This window comes from Melanotaenia boesemani, chromosome 24 (assembly GCF_017639745.1).
Source record: "Melanotaenia boesemani isolate fMelBoe1 chromosome 24, fMelBoe1.pri, whole genome shotgun sequence".
Lineage (NCBI taxonomy): Eukaryota > Metazoa > Chordata > Actinopteri > Atheriniformes > Melanotaeniidae > Melanotaenia > Melanotaenia boesemani.
The window spans coordinates 6,862,440-6,879,689 of NC_055705.1; the positions used below are offsets into that span (position 1 = coordinate 6,862,440).

The following is a 17,250-nucleotide window of genomic DNA, read 5'->3' on the forward strand; positions in this document are numbered from 1 at the left end:
TGGGCCCCCGATGTTTGGGAAGTGGTCACCTCGCCTGATCAAGGGGGTCAGGTTTATGGAGTTGCTCCGGTGCATCGGCTGACAGAAGTACGATATGTACACCGCACCATGGTAAAACCTGTGCCGGTCATAACCCATCCCGCTTCCCTAAGAGAGGTGGAGAAGCCACCGGTGGGACCTGACGCAGAAGATGGGGTATGGGTAGCCATTGAGCAGATGCCGCCCCCTGACCGGGGATTGGTGCCCACAGAGGGGGGCGAGGCCGCTGGGGGGGTAGCAGTGACGGCATCGCCGCTAGAGGAGTCTGCAAGAGGCTTCCAACCCCAGGCCGCCCTAAGGAGATCTGCCAGATCGACCGCTGGGAGACATTGTAATCCCCATCGGTTGCCGATTTCGGCAAGTGGGGGTGGGACGGGGGCTGCAGCCCTTTCAGTTGCCGGGACGACTAATTCGGCGATAGCATGGTTCAGGCCTTGGATGTAAAGAATTGTCGGGCCGCCAATTCAACAGCTGGGGGGTAGATGTAACCGGGCGGAACGAACGTAACCGGAAGGAGCCGGAAGGAACGGGCGGCGTACTTCCGGGTTGGCGAACGGCGCACACACCGGCTTGGTGATTGACGGCGGCTATAAAAGACAGCTAGGACGCCACGGTAGTAGGTTCGTAGGCATAGTCATCCGCATCTGGTTGCGTCGTGCACCCCTGGCTCGGTAGGTAAACAATTTAGGGTTGTTTATAGTTTGTTTACAAAACAGCATGCTGAGTTGCCTTCTCTCCTGCCGGTGTAGGTACCGTTTCAGGGTCCCGGTGACTCATTGCCACACGAGTGGAACGCCCTACAAAGATAGAAGGTATGGCGTCTCAGCCGTGTGTTTTATTGTATTCTATTATTGTGAATAATGGTTACTTTTCTTCTCTTTTATAAAGACGGGTGTATTACAGGAGGGTTTAGGGTCATTCCTGCTTCCTGTCTCTTGCTGAAAAGGTAACTGTGTGTGTGTGGCAAGCTTGGTGTGGCACCTGGAGCTTTTATTAATTGTTTGACTTTGTTTGTTCTGTAGGTGCCAACATCCTCGCATTGCCGTTTTGTTCTGGGTCTTTTATTATCATTCTTTTTAAAGCTACTTTTAGGGATTAACTGTTGGTTCTTTTATTAGCTTCCCTTTTACTAATACGTACCCGTTGTTGTTTTCCCCTCAGGATACTGACTTTAGCTGCTACCAGCGGTTGGCGTGGAGGCCCCACAGTGGCGCCAACAGACAGGATTGGGCGTGGTGTGGGGTGGCCCAGTACTGCTTCGTTTGTATTGGTTTTATCTTTTATTGATTATCCATAGGTTGCTGTGGTTTTTCTTTAAGCTTAATTTATTTGGTTTTATTGCATGTTGTGTTGTTAACGAAGCAGCTTGGGCCCGCGCAGTAGTCCCCCTCCACTTTGATAGCCCTACTTGACTGTTACTGCAGCCAGTGGAGTGGCGCCTCCTCCCCCGCTGCTGTGGATCAGGGTTGTATCTTGTTTCTTTATGTGTTTCTTTTCGTTTTAATAAACTTTGTGATCCTGAGGGGACCAGTTGCCTCAGCCTGTCCTTTTATTCAAACAGGATTCCACATTTCAGTGACTTAAATAGCATTAGCATTAGCGGAAGAGCCGCAGAGCTTGCACGGTCACACATAGAATGAACTTTATTGGTTAAAAGAACACCACATTGGAAATTAACCAACAGAATAACATGCTTAACAACAAACAACACTGAGCTCCTTCAAACATTGAATTTTAAGTAGCTACATTACTTGGTGATATGGGAATATCTAATTTGTGTCCTAAAATGACCATCTGTATACTATTGGTGTTATATAACTGCTTGTTCCCAAGTGACCACCTGCATGTTATATTATTCTGCTTGTTTTGGGAACTGTGTAACTGCCTATCTTTGGAAGGGTGAGAAAAGGGTGTCTTGTAAATATGTTTACAAGACAGGATCTCAGGACTCATCCTCGCCTGTGGGAAAGGACTGGCCATCCTCTCTCTCATGCGATGTTGTGTTTTTTCTAAATAAGTATAAAGACGGGGAAATCCCACATCTCGGTAGAGTCTGCTGCGGGTTACGTACGAACGCCCAGCCGGGGTTTTCTAAGCCACTCTACCGGGACTGTTGGCTCTCCAGTCCGTGTCAAAGGTAGGGCAAGCTATGCTATGCTTATAAGGCTGAACCCATTGAGATGTAATGATGAGTGTCATGAGCTGCGGGGAATAAACCTGACACACTTATTCTAGCACTCTGACTTTGTGTGTTTCATCTGCCGACCACCACGAACCTCTAAAATCACACATTACATTATTGGCGTCACGAACAGGATTAATACATTGTAATTGATGTTATTTGGTGGCTGCAGAAATGTTTATGAAACATAATAAGAAGCCTCCCGCCGTGGAGCAATCTGATGTGCCAGGTTGGACTGGCGAATGGAGTGAAGTTGCGCTCTGTCTGCGGGACGGCGGTGGTCGTCCCGAGCCGTGGGGAGATGCTGTAAAGGACGGCTCTCTAGCGGCTGCATTGCCTGTGCTTAAAGAAATTGTTGTTCCTCCGACATCCCCGTTGGGGGGGATTCAGAGGCGTGCGTGGTTTTGTGCATCAGCATGGCGTGTATCGCAGGAGAAAAAAGAACAGTTGGAAACACAGCTGTCTTTAGCCAGGCAAGAAGTAATGAAAATGCAGGCAGAGAAAGACGCACTGAATCACTGTTTGAACAAAGCTTTGGTGGGATTGGCTCAGACTCGGTGGCAAATGCGGAGGAGACCGCCCCGCCGTACTGACCCTGCCAAAGTCCGTACCGTGGCTGCACGGGTACGGGAGGATGCTAGTTGGGATCCCATGAAGTGGGATGAGGATGTCTGGGACGAGGCTGAAGGGTTAGACTGGTATCAGGCAAAACCAGTGACCCGTCGTCGCCAGACTGAGGATATGGCTCAGTTAATGATGAGGGCAGGAGTGTTTCTGGGAACGGCTGATGCATGGGCTGATATGAATGTGCCCAAATCAGTACGGGATCAGCTGATAGAAACCAGTCCTCCACATTACAGACCCCTGGTGTTGACATTAATGTTAAATGCTGTAGACAGACCTGCTTCTGCTGTACAAGGGATGATAAGAGAATTAGAAAATCTGGCAGATGGATTTTACTGGACCATTGCCAGTCTCACAGAACTGTAAATATGCATGTACTGCTGTAGATACTTATTCTGGAGTATTGATAGTTCACCCCTGTAAATTTAGTAATCAAAAGGCAACGTTATGGGAAAACCATGTAGAATGGATTTATCACATTCCATATCACCCACAAGCAGCAGGGTTAGACAGAATAAAAAATAGAAGTAAAAGTGGAATAAAAATAGAAATAAAATAAAGATAGAAATCCAGAGTGGATTGGCAGATAAAGTGCAGTGGCAAGATGATGACTATGTAAATAAAGGATGTGCAAAGATGATACAGAATGTTGAATGATGTGCAAAGGATACAAATATTGTATAATTATATGATATATAGTATCAGAGCGACAGTTATAGGTTGCAGGATCGTGGCTCTGGCAGAGGTAGATGAGTTATGAGTTAATTGAAAGACTAAATGGATTATTAAAATCCTCACTGAGGAAAGCCTCAGGTGATAATAGTTTAGATAATTGGAAGCGCAATTTACCAGAGGTGGTTAAACAAATTAATAACAGACCCCTTGCAGAAGGAGTGACACCACTCACTCAAATGGTCATGGTGCGAAAGTGTTAAAATGTGGAAAAAACAAAATGATGCTAAATTCCACTGCGAGCCACGGCTCAGCAGGTTTTGGACCTGACAAGTAAATATAGCTGCTGAACCGTTTGTGGTCACTAAAGGTGACAAAATAGCTCAGCTGGTAATAAAACCATGTAATATGACAATGGTGCAAGAAATAACAACACCACAGGTGTTTACTACTAGAGGTCAAGGGGGATTTGGATTTAAAAGACTAATGCTGTGTGCTATATTCTTCTGAAGTCATGTGTCTCTTTCAGCCTGGTGTGCCTGGTGGATGTCTGAGTGGGAGTGGAGGAGGTTGATCGGAAGATCCAATAAGGAGGGGACGCAGAAGGATCCTCGCTAGGGCCCGCCTGAGACCTGGTGGTGCTGCCTGCTGGGGCATGCTGCTAGCTGCCCTCACTGTCACTGCGATGACCCCCCACCAGTCGATGGAGGAAGTGGTTCAGTTTCGAATGGGCTGGAGGAACGCAACAACAATGAGGCCTGTTACATTGCCAATTTATCAGTTAAGAAATGCTACAACCATAGATAATCGGACTAACCCTTTTATTTACCCAGTGGACGCATTGCCAAAGGAACTAGTAATTAAAAATCATACAGCTCCACTGGTGACGACCTGCCAGGAAAAAGCACACGCTGTGGTTCGAACAGGAGAAATCACTTGGACAATGTTGCCCAACACTGGAAATAAAGCTAGCCAGGCCGTTCATCGCCTGGGGAACTGGATGCCGGTCCCTATAGGACCCCAAAAAGAGACTGCAATCATTTTACAACAACAGTTGAAATGGCAAACTAGATTGTTTAATGACACTGCCGATGTTTTAATAAATGTAACCAAAGCTATTGATGCAACTGTGTGTGGTTTACAGGTGATATATTCCCGACTACAGGAGGAGAGGTTTGTACGGGTAATAACTACACCTAACCCAAATGAATGGAGACGATTGTTTGATATATCTGATGCTTTATGGTTACAAATAAAACCTGAACAGACTCGATGTAATATGACCATGTGTACAGTAAGTTGGATACAGTGGAATGTTACTCAAGTAATCACCATCTGTAAGTTTCAGGTATTACCATTGATCGTACATAATAAGTATATGTTTTTGAGAACTCACGGTGAATGGTTTAGTCCCCAAACCAATCACACGTATGACCTGACGGACTGTGAAACTACTGATCGAGGCCAAGCCTGCCTCTTATCTAAAGGGTATAGAAATCCATGCTTTACAGGAGACACGGCACTGTGTGAATGGTTTATAGAACCAGCTAGCGACATGCTATGGCAAGTGGGCCCCAACACCCTTTGCGTAGCTACTACTCACAACCATACTCAGTTGCCTACTGTACCGTTCTCAGGTTGTTTAAAAGGTTTACACCTATGGCATTGGCACAATGTAACTTACAGGTTGACTAACTTTACCACAGAATCTCATCTGACGGCTGTCCAGTGGAAAGTGTTACACCTACCATGGCGAATTTCTCTGGAGCGTTTCCAAAGTGCACTGTCTCGCTCCCGTGATCTTAAAGATATTATGTCTAGCCATTCTCAGAATGTTACCCGTGCCTTAGTAACAACTCTAGTTAACCGGGAACAGGTTTTGCATGCAGCAAAGATGGTGGAGATGGACAGTGCTCATCACTGGTGGGACATTTTTTCAGGAATGTCTGTCACCGCTAGAACATATGTAGCTCCACCATTATTGATTCTTGTGGCTATTTTATGTGTGTTGACGCTATGCAATGTATTAACATGCCTTTATATACGCCGGATTAAACAACGATTGTCTAGGACCATATATCACACTGCCTTAAGATGATGCACATACATATTTTAGCAGAAGATGGACCTTATGGAACGATGTGTTATCATGTAACTGTGGATACAGATACTGATGTAGATCAGTTCACTTATATGCACTGGAGTAATCAAGATCGATGGGTGCACAATGATGTATATGCCACGCGAATGGAGTTGTTAGATTTCGTGTGTCATTGGGTCAATACTATCTGCCAGGAGTATCAACATGCTCCTGGCCATACTGAAGATGATGATGTTATCTGGGAAGGTGAAAGTTTTATGAATTAAGGCCATTTTAGGCCAGAGGTGGAATGATATGGGAATATCTAATTTGTGTCCTAAAATGACCATCTGTATACTATTGGTGTTATATAACTGCTTGTTCCCAAGTGACCACCTGCATGTTATATTATTCTGCTTGTTTTGGGAACTGTGTAACTGCCTATCTTTGGAAGGGTGAGAAAAGGGTGTCTTGTAAATATGTTTACAAGACAGGATCTCAGGACTCATCCTCGCCTGTGGGAAAGGACTGGCCATCCTCTCTCTCATGCGATGTTGTGTTTTTTCTAAATAAGTATGAAGACGGGGAAATCCCACATCTCGGTAGAGTCTGCTGCGGGTTACGTACGAACGCCCAGCCGGGGTTTTCTAAGCCACTCTACCGGGACTGTTGGCTCTCCAGTCCGTGTCAAAGGTAGGGCAAGCTATGCTATGCTTATAAGGCTGAACCCATTGAGATGTAATGATGAGTGTCATGAGCTGCGGGGAATAAACCTGACACACTTATTCTAGCACTCTGACTTTGTGTGTTTCATCTGCCGACCACCACGAAAGTTGTTTTTTTTTTTTTTATTTTTCATTTAAGTCTTTTGTTTTATTTTTTTTTAAGTGTTTCACACAACCTCACAAAGTTTTATTTCTTTTAGGGACCACCACTTTACTGCCAGGTGAATAAAAACGTCCCCCTCCTGACCATGTGATGGTCACTCTGACCTCCGCCCTGACTTCGACCTGAACCGAGTCGCCATCTCGGGTCTGATTGGGCAGCTTTGGGCCACAGATCACATTGGCTGGGGGAAACACCTGGACACGCTGGTGTTTCTCTTCTGGCTGGCAAGCGGCACATCATACCGTGTTGTGGCCCGGGCCTTTGACATGCCCAAGGCCACGGTCTGAGACGTTGTCCACAGGGTTGCAGAGACCATACTGGCTCTGCGCAGAAGGGTCATCAACTTTCCCTCTTTGGATGGACTGGCAGAGTTTTCAGCTGGTTTCCAGAAGCTTGGTGGATCTGCAGCATTTAGGAAGGTGATGGGAAGCATTGATGGCTGCCAGGATCAAGCCCCCTGGTGATAATGCGGAACGTTATTTTAACAGGAAGCTTTTTCATTCCATTCAGTTCCAGGCAGTGTGCGACCATAGAGGCAGATTTCTGGACATTTTTGTTGGATATCCAGGATCAGTACATGATTCCAGTGTACTAAAAAACAGCCCCTTGTACACCCAACATCTTTACCCACCGAACGGCTTCATCATCATCGGCGTTGCAAATCTGTACCTGTCACAACCCATCACCCTCCTTCCTCCTGACAGGGAGCCTGTAAGGAGTCCCGTTGAAGCCCGGTATAATCGACACCACTCCAGGGCACGAGCTGTAATAGAGAGAGCATTTGATGTTTTGAAAAGCAGGTTTTTTCTTGTTTTATTCCTTTGTCTTGTTTTGTTCTGAAGTCAAACAGCAAATTAAATATGTAAAAAACATTTTAAAAGACACAAGTGTAAATAGTTTCAATAGAATAAGTGTGTCCCTATAAATATGCCTTTAAAAATGTAACTATAACTGAAATATCCCTTGTTATAAGTTATGTATAAATTTATTGTTTGAGTTTCTATTTTTATTTTAAATAAAATGAACTCATCATTAAATGTTCCAACATTTTATTTATTTTCTTAACTAATTTTTCTAATAGAGACAAAGATCTCTCCTCCCTTTCCTCCTCCTTTTTCTCCCTTTCCTCTTCTCTCTTTTCTCTCTCTTCTTTTCGCTCAGCCCCAGTTTCTGCAGCACAGCCCTTAAACCACACACCACACGCAGTATTAAATAATTGCAGCAGCAGTAGTACTTCCATTAAATAAAAATAATAAGCTTACTTCCAGCAGGCAGCCGAAGCAAACCTCCTCCCATTAAAGAGGTGGTCCTTCGCCACACGGAGGCGGACCAGCCTCTCCACGTCCTCATCCGTCCCTAAAAAGACAAAAAACGGCATATATCATATACAACATGACCTAAACATGTACCCAACTTATTTTCTGATAAGCAGTTAATTAATAATTAGTGTTAGAAGATGTCATGAACATCGCTGAGCAGATGCACGGAAAAGCTAACAGAAGATGAATGCGATCGTTGACTATCCTCAGGTTATTTATATATATATACGTGGTCACAATGACCAAAAACCTTCACATCACAAGTTGTTTTTTTATTTCAATGCATTAACAACACTCAATTATTGAATATGATTAATAAAATACTTACATTTATAGGTCATTTCGCGCCGCTCGTTTTTTTCGCCTCCTTGCGCCATGTTGAGCTTCTGCCCGCAATGCATTGTGAACTATATTAGCCCGTCTAGTGACCATCGATGCTCACTACTTTTCAAGATGCATTGTGGGTAATTTTGAGTGCCCTACTTTTTTCGTTCTGGACATTCGGACACCCCTACAAAATGGCGTGTTCCCTATATAGGGCACCATGTAGGGAGTAGGGTGCACATTCGGACACAGCCCATGTCTTCATCTTCCACTGTTTCTCGATTCTTCTTCATGTCTTCCTTTCTATCTCCTTCTCCATCTGGTCCTCCCTGTGCTGCAATGTCTTGTTCTTCATCTGCTTCTCGATTCTTGTTCATGTCTTTGTCTGCTTCTCGATTCTTCTTCATGACTTTCACTTCATCTGTTCTCGATTCTTCTTCATGTCTTCTCTTCATCTACGTCTCAATTCTTCATGTCTTCCTCTTCATGTGCTTCTCAATTCTTCTTCATAAATTTCTTTGTCTGCTCTCGATTCTTCTTCATGTATTTTCTTTTCATCTGCACCTCAGTACTTTTTCATGTGTTCCACATTCATCTGTTTCTCGATTCTTCATCATGTCTTCCTCCTCGTCTGCTTCTCGATTTTTTTTCATGTCTTCCTCTCGTCTGCTTGTCTATCTGGTCCTTCTTCTGCTCCAATGTCTTCTCCATCTGCTTCTCGATAATTTATGACTTTCTCTTCATCTATTCTCGATTCTTCTTCATGTGTCCCTCTTTGTCTGTTTCTCGGTTCTCTTCCATGTCTTCCTCTTCATCTGTGTCTCAGTTTGTCTTCATGTCTTACTCTTCATCTGCTTCTCGATTTTTCTTCATGAACTCCTTTTCGTTTGTTCTCAATTCTTCTTCATGTCTCTTTCATCTGCTTCTCGTGTCTTCTTCATATCTTCCTCTTAATTTTCTTGATTCTTCTTCATGTCTTCCTCCTCATCTGCATCTCAATTCTTCTTCATATCTTCCTCTTCAGCTTCTTCTCGATTCTTCTTCATGTCTTCCTCTCGTCTGCTTGTCTATCTGGTCCACCATCTGCTCCAATGTCTTTTCCTTCATCTGCTTCTCAATTCTTCAAGACTTTCTCTTTGTCTATTCTCAATTCTTCTTCATGACTATCTTTTTCTCTGTTTCTCAATTCTTCTTTTTGTCTTCCTCTTCATCTGCATCTCGATTCTTGTGCATGTCTTCCTCTTCAACTGTTTCTCAATACTTCATCATGTCTTCCTCATCATCTGATTCTCAATTTTTCGTCATGTCTTCCCCTTCGTCTCCTTCTTGATTGTTTTTCGTGTCTTCCTCTTCATCTGCTTCTTCATCTGGTTCTCCGTCTGCTCCTATGTCTTGTCCTTCATCTGCTTCTCGATTCTTTTTTTCTTCTCCATCATTTTCTTGATTCTTCTTCTTGTCTTCCTTGTCATCTGCATCTCAATTCTTGTTCATGTCTTCATGTGGTTCTTGATTCTTTTTCATGTCTTCCTCATCATCTTCTTCTCGGTTCTTCTTCATGATTTTCTTTTTGTCTGGTCTTAAGTCTTCTTCATGCCTTCCTCTTCATCTGTTTTGCGATTCTTCTCCATGTCTTCTTCTTCAACTGCTTCTCAATTCTTGCTCATGTCTTGTCCTTCATCTGCTTCACGATTCTTCTTTATGTCTTGTCCTTCATGTGCGTCTTGATTCTTCTTCATTTCTTCTCCTTCATGTTTTTCCTGGATTCGTCTTCATGTCTTCCTCTTCACCTGCGTCTCAATTCTTGTTCATAATTTTTACTTTGTCTGCTCTCGATTCTTCTTCATATCTTCCTCTTTGTCTGTTCCTTGATTCTTCTTCATGTCTTCCTGTTCATCTGCTTTTTGATTGTTCTTCATGACTTTCACTTCGTCTGCTTCTCAGTACTTCATGACTTTCACTTTCTACTGTTGTGGAGTACTTTCTGACTCTGGATGCCATGGTGGGGTTTATTTTGTGGAAGCAGGTGTTGTGGAGAAATAGTCTGCTGTGGCATTTTGTAGTTTACTGTCCTTAATAACATTCTATAATTTTGTGAAGCCATCATCTGGTTGATAACTTCTCCTCTCTCGGTGCTGTACGGTGGTTTCCCCTTTAGTCACCTCGGTGTCTTCATAGCCGTTTCTGTGATATGATGACTTCATCATATGAAGATCTTCTTCTCTGGATCATACTATTTCGTAGTAAATTACTTTAGGCTTATGCTGTGACAAAAATACTTTCAGGTAACAGAAGAGCTCCGGACATTACCCAGAAAGCAAAAAGGTCCGCATTGGATACGGCCACTTCCGCCCTACCCTCGTTTACCAGTCAGACCCGCTGAACGCACACGCAACGCATCGGTCCTCTATTGGTCGCCACTTTGCGCTGCAGCAGATTCGGGGTCTGTCTGTCTAACGGACGAGCGCTTCAGTTGCACCGCTACTGTGGAAGGAGGAGATCGTCTCTCGGTAAGTCCTTATCATCACAATTGTATTGTACTGTTGATTTGAAATAATTAAGATTCTTTTGAACATGAGATGAGTTGGGGTAAGTTAACTTTTGTGTTTGAAGAAACTGTGGCATCGTTTAACAGTGTTGGCGATAGATGTTTGCTAGGCTAAGTGTGCGTGCCCTCCCTATATAGGTTAACATAACGTTTAGCATCTAAAACCGCCAGAAATAGCGGCTTTAGCAAAGCATAACATGCCGCCGACATTCTGAGTTATTCTAAACCATATTTGTTTGTATTTGAACAAACAGTACGTTAGCTTCTCGTTAGCATAGCGGCAGCATAACGCTAGCATCAGACTTCGCCGTCCCTGAAAACCCCTGTACGCGGATATTAATCTTTGTTAGTCTGTGTTCAACATTAAATCACATGCTCTCCGTCTTGTTTTGTTTGTTTGTTGTTTTTATATGAGTTGTCAGTCAGTAAACCGAAGGCCGTTAGCATTAGCACTTCCGGTTCCCGGCAAAGTCATTGCGTTTTTTGAATGGTGTGTGGTTAACAAATGCTTATGCAGTTGTGCTTCACGTTTTGTTCCACGACATAAAACACATCGGTAAATACCCCTTTGTGACTTTTTTTTTAAGGCTGTCGCTAACAAGTTGATTACCGATCTTATCGGGAACATTACAGTATCACCCCAAAACAGGCCAGAGTGTTGTTATGGATGTTATTAAGGCAATGATGATTATCCATCATGCTGGGCATTTGGCTCATACTGACTTATTGTTTTTAAGTCAAAACTGTTAAAGTTTGAAGATATAGTCACATTTCAAACTACTCAATTTATGTATAAAACCGCCAGTAGGATGTTACCACTTAATATACAGTACTTGTTTACAGAGAAATAGGTTATTTATTAGGAGGGAGAAATAGGTTTAAAGTTAAAAGCATTCGTACGAACGAGAAAAGATTTTGTGTTTTATTCTTTGGTCAGACTGTGGAACAGTATGGCAGAGAAGTTAAAACATTGGTTTTGTTATTTTTTTATTTTAACAGGGGCAAGACTTCATTAACCTTATTTGACCACAAAAAGGAGAGATGCAGCAAATGAATAACCTTTTTTAATCACAACTGTGCAGCTGATATTTGCCTGTTATGATCAACATGAGAGGTTATGATTATTAGTCACATGATTATTATTATTTATATATAAATTATCACCACAGATTGCACCACCAGTTCCTCCTCCTCATCGTTCATCTGCACCACCAGTTCCACCTCCTCGCCGGTCATCTGCACCACCAGTTCCACCTCCTCGCCGGTCATCTGCACCACCAGTTCCACCTCCTCATCGGTCATCACCGCCACCAGTTTCACCTCCTCATCGGTCATCATCGCCACCAGTTTCACCTCCTTACCGGCCATCTTCATCACCTCCACCTTTAGCACTGTAAGTGTCTACCCGTCTGCCTTTATCCCTAAGGGAAATTTACCAGAGACACACTAATTTGTACATAAATTCATATCTCTTTGCTTGAACCCCTGCATATAGAGGCCGGAGCCCAGTACCTCATCGGTCTGCATCAAGCTCAGCAGCATCTCGCTATTCAATGCCATCCCGTAAGCTGCCTCTACATCGGTCATCAGCAAACCCACAGCCATCTCCTAGTCTGTCTTCATTCCATGCAGCCCGTGAGCCATCTCCTTGTGGGTCTTCATCACACACAGCTCATTATTGGTCATCTCCGAGCTCCCAGTCATCTCCCCGCTTGTCTTCATCACATGCAATGGAATCTGATTGGTTACCATCACACTCATCTCATCAGTCAACACCGTCATCCCGCCCGGTGCCATCTAATCAGTTCTCACTCTCTACACAAGGGTCCCACCTAAGCTCTAAAAATGCTACAGAACTATTCAAGCCATCTTTCAGAGTGGGACAGTCTGAGATGGAGCACATACCTTGCTCTGGTGAGTTGTCATGTACTTATTAGTTGCATATAGGAATGTCACGATTTTTTTTTACTACACTAAGACATTTGCATTTTGTTGTGATGGATGACTGGTTACTATGGAAAGACTCCTGACACAGCATGCATAATCATGTGTGGGTGTATTTTCTGTTTTTGTTCTTTTCAGTTGCTGAACGGTATATGCTACAGCTACTTGAATATCAGAAACAGCAGCTAAACAAACTAATGGCTATGGTCAGCTCTCTGCCTGGGAGAACGACCAATGAATGTCCTGCTGAACTGCCCGAAGATATTCAGTTTCCCTTTGCCTCAATTGATGACGTGCAAAACTTTGAAGATTGGCTGAAGGCTCCTCACAATCGCTCACAGAGGAAGAACCTGGTGTGAATTTGTATGATTTGTGTTTAGGCAGGGATAGCATGATGGGTCAAACCTCGGACATGGCTTTTCCTACTTCTTTTATCTGTACATTTGCTTTCAGGTTTTTTTTTCTTTTCAAATCAATTTTAAAATTGCAGTAGGGTTGGGTGATAAGTAAAATCTTATATATCCCCCTCTTCATCATGTTGGGTGGTTTGGGCTACCTCTGTTTCCTCACTTCTGCTTTCACTCTGTAGCTTTCTTGATTGTTATCACTCCAGTAAAGCTGTTTCTTCTTCGTCATGCAACCATGCCAAGTAGTCTGCTGCAGTGCCGGCTCTGCCGTGTGTGGAATATAACCAGGTGGAATATAACCAGCAATGATGGAGTGGTTTATGATTTTAGTAACCTTCAAGTATTCCAGAGTCAGTTTTGAATTCCAATTTGTAATGTTTAATTCACTTCCTCTAAAACACTTTTTGTGTTTTTTTTTTTTTTGTTATTTTTAAATGATGTCTTGTTTGTGTTTTTCAGATCACATTTTTAGCCTGCATTGGGGGAAAAGACACAAAGTGGCTAACCTGGAACATTCTTTCACACATCTACGCTAAACATTTGGCCCTCCCGATTTGCTGGAAGGGAACAACAGGCAAGCTCTCATTTAAGCAGATGGAAGCAACAGCAACAATGATCCGCTGTAAGTATGAAAGGCACTTCAATTACCTCAATTCATTATACAATCATTTAAAAGTACAGTGTGATTTTCTCAGATGTTTATCAAAAATCTAAATTTTCATTCATAAATGTGTCCTCAATTATAAATAGTGACCTCCATTAATCAACCAACAAGTAAAGATTCAAATTATTAATACATTCATTAACCTAGTTGGTAGACCTAACAGACACAAGCAGTGACATGTTCTTGACCAACAGCACCATCACAACAGTAACATGCTCAAAAAATGAAACACTGCATCAAAAGTATTGTCGTCTTAGGTGCATAATTGTACCCCACGTCTCACTTTTACACTTCCTTCTAGAGTGCCCCTTAGGCTGTTAGTCAGTAAAAACCAATAAATTAGTCACATCCTAGTATATAGTGCAGGGATCACTAATTTGTACATAAATTCATATCTCTTGGCTTGAACCCCTGCATATAGAGGCCGGAGCCCAGTACCTCATCTGTCTTTTTTATTTTTTTGTGTGAGCTTGTACTGAAATTTCATTACTAAAACCATGATCGTAGACTAGACTACAAATGGCATAGGCCTCTGTGCTGTAAGAAGAAGAGAACAAAATCGAGAATCGAATCAAATCGTGACCCTAAAATCGAAAGTCAAATCGAATCGAAGATTGGGAGAATCGTGACACCCCTAGTAAGTACTGTTGCTTTGTGTGTTTATATACAGGTGCTGTACGCAAAAACCATGTGGCAAAGCAAGCAACAGATGTCGACATTGACAAACATATCATGAAGTGGTTCCATTTGGGCTCAGACAACACCCGCAGGGGAAGTCGCCAGAGTCGAGCACAGGTAAGGATTAAGGGTATAAAATGATTTCAGCATAAACCATGAAAATTGGAAAGCAGTGTTTTTGAAACAAGTATAGAATAGTGACAAGATTTTGCTTTTCCAAATCATAGGCTCCGAACATAGAGGCTGAGGATGACTGAGGATAGTTAATGACGACGACTGTGATGATTGTTTTTTTTTGTTTGTTTTTTTTTACTTTAAATGTGCATACAGTTGTGGAAATTCATAAAACAGTTGAACAGAGAAATGTTTTTTTAAAAATAGTTTGCAATGTGCGTTGTGGAAATGCATTAAACAGTTCAAAAGAGATGTTTTTTTTAAAAATGGTTTACAATGTGCATACTGTTGTGGAAATGCATAAAATGCAAAGGTTCAAAAGAGAAATCATTTCTTTAAAAAAAATACAATTTGTAATCTTGACCTTCGTTATTGCTGCAACAGTGTTAAAAGGATGGTTCAACATTTTGGCAATTTGGCTTATTGCCATTATCCCTAGTCTCCCTGAACTATGGCGTTAAAAAGTGCCGTTAACTGTGTCTTTAAATGTGCATGCTGTTGTGAAAACTGAAAACAGGTTTAATAAAGGGCGGCTGCCTGCTTGTTGAAAGGAACACATTGTGATTGTTTTCATCCATCCATCCATTATCTTGACCGCTTATTCCATTTCGGGTCGCGGGTGAGCTGGAGCCTATCCCAGCATTCTAACAGGTGAGAGGCAGGGTACACCCTGGACAGGTTACCAGTCTGTCGCAGGGCCAACACAGATAGAGACAAACAACCATTCACACACACACTCACTCCTACGGAGAATTTAGAGTGTCCAATTAACCTAACATGCATGTCTTTGGACGGTGGGAGGAAGCCGGAGAACCCGGAGAGAACCCACGCATACACGGGGAGAACATGCAAACTCCACACAGAAAGGCCACCACCCTCAAGGTTCGAACCTCCCCCCAGCCGAGATTCGAACCGGCGACCTTCTTGCTGTGAGGCTGCGGTGCTGATTGTTTTCATTCATAGAGTAAATGTTAGTAGCCATTTAAGTCTGATGATATCTAGTAATTAATTTGTCAACACTTTTTTAAATCTAAAGAGCTGTAGTTCAGATTTGGACCACATCTTCCCTGGATCTGGACCAGATCCGGTTTAGATCTGGACAAGATCTGTTCCACAACTGTAAAGTGGATCCGTGCCAGATATGGGCCAGGGTGCAAAAATTATCTGGAGCGGATCCGTTTTCAGGATTACGACCGGATGTTGGACTACATCCGGCGCAGATTCGGCCCTGATCCATTTGTTGTCTGGGTAGCTTTATGTAAAAATGATGATGGTTTATTACAAAAAGTGACATCGTAAACAGATATGCATCTCTGTGAGGTTTCTGAAGCCAATCATAGAAAAAAACCCCAGACTAGATGTGTAAGTCTCTCTTTTATAGTTTTCAAACAAAGAACAATCCTCAGTCCTGAATCGGCCAATCATAGATCAGACACAAGTACATATAGGATGTTCGTGTGTTCTTCTCCGAATTTCATGTTTATATCCTGTGCTGGGAACGTTTCTAAGTACAGAGTACAGTCATTTAAGACAGACCCTTATAAGGAAACAATCTACTGTAAGTGTGTCTTACACAATGCTATGTTTAGATACTCCTAGAGGCCTAAAAGCCTGTCCATGCTTGGATCCTAAAGCAAAGAGCAGTCTGCTTACAGCTGCAATGAAGTATAGTTCTAATCTATGTATTTTAAGTAACTCTAATTATGAAATGTTGAGAATAAGATACTTCACTACTGTTGATTCTTCGTCATGACTTTCTATTCGTCTCTTTCTCGATTCTTTTACACAACTTTCACTTTCTGTTCTCAATCCTTCTTCATGTCTATCTCCTTGTCTGTTTGTCATCTTTATCGCGGTTCTCCTTAATGACTTTCACTTTCTGTTGACGATTCTTCTTCATGACTTTCTATTCACCTGTTTCTCGATTCCTTCTTCATATTTTCCTATTCATCCCCTTTTAAGTTCTTCATGATTTTCACTTTCTGGTGTCGATTCTTCATGACTTTATGTTCATCTGTTTTTTGAGTCTTTTACATGACTTTCCCTTTCTGTTTTCGATTCTTCTTCATGTCTTCCTGTTCGTCTGGTACTCAATACTTCATCATGTTTACCTCTTCATCTCTTTGTCATTTCTTCTTTGTATTTTCCAATTTGTCTGCTTCTTGGTTCTTCTTCATGACTTTCACATTCTGTTCTCGATTCTTCTTCATTTGTAACTTTTGTTTTGTCGAATCTTCTGCATGTCTACCTCTTCATCTGCTTCTCTATTCTTCGTCACGTCTAACTTTGTATGTTTGTCGATTCTTCTTCATGTCTACTTCTTCATCTGCTTCTCTATTCTACTTCATACCTTCCTCTTCGTCTGCTTTTTGATTCTCCTTCATGACTTTCATTTTCTGCTTTTTGATTCTTCTTCATGATTTTCACTTTCTGTTGTTGATTCTTCTTTATGAGTTTTTATTCATCTGTTTCTTGATTCTTTTACATGACTTTCACTTTCTCTTCTTGATTGTTCTTCATATCTTCCTCTTCATCTGCTTTTCGATTCTTCTTCATGACTTTCTATTTGCCTGTTTCTTGATTCCTTTACATGACTTACACTTTCTGTTGTTGATTCTTCTTCTTGTCTTCCTGTTCATCTGCTTCATGATACTTCTTCATGTCTACCTCATTCTCTGTTTCCCACTTTTTCTTCTTACTTTCCCATTCG

At 42.3% G+C, this 17,250-nt stretch overlaps 1 long non-coding RNA gene across 1 annotated transcript; it reads left to right on the forward strand.

The window, feature by feature from the left end:
- The first annotated feature begins 13,575 nt into the window (after nt 1-13,575).
- LOC121635636 lies at nt 13,576-14,629 on the forward strand. The gene is made up of 3 exons (XR_006009495.1): nt 13,576-13,646; nt 14,359-14,483; nt 14,594-14,629. It is a non-coding gene; the product is annotated as an uncharacterized LOC121635636 (long non-coding RNA).
- Nucleotides 14,630-17,250: the final 2,621 nt, after the last annotated feature.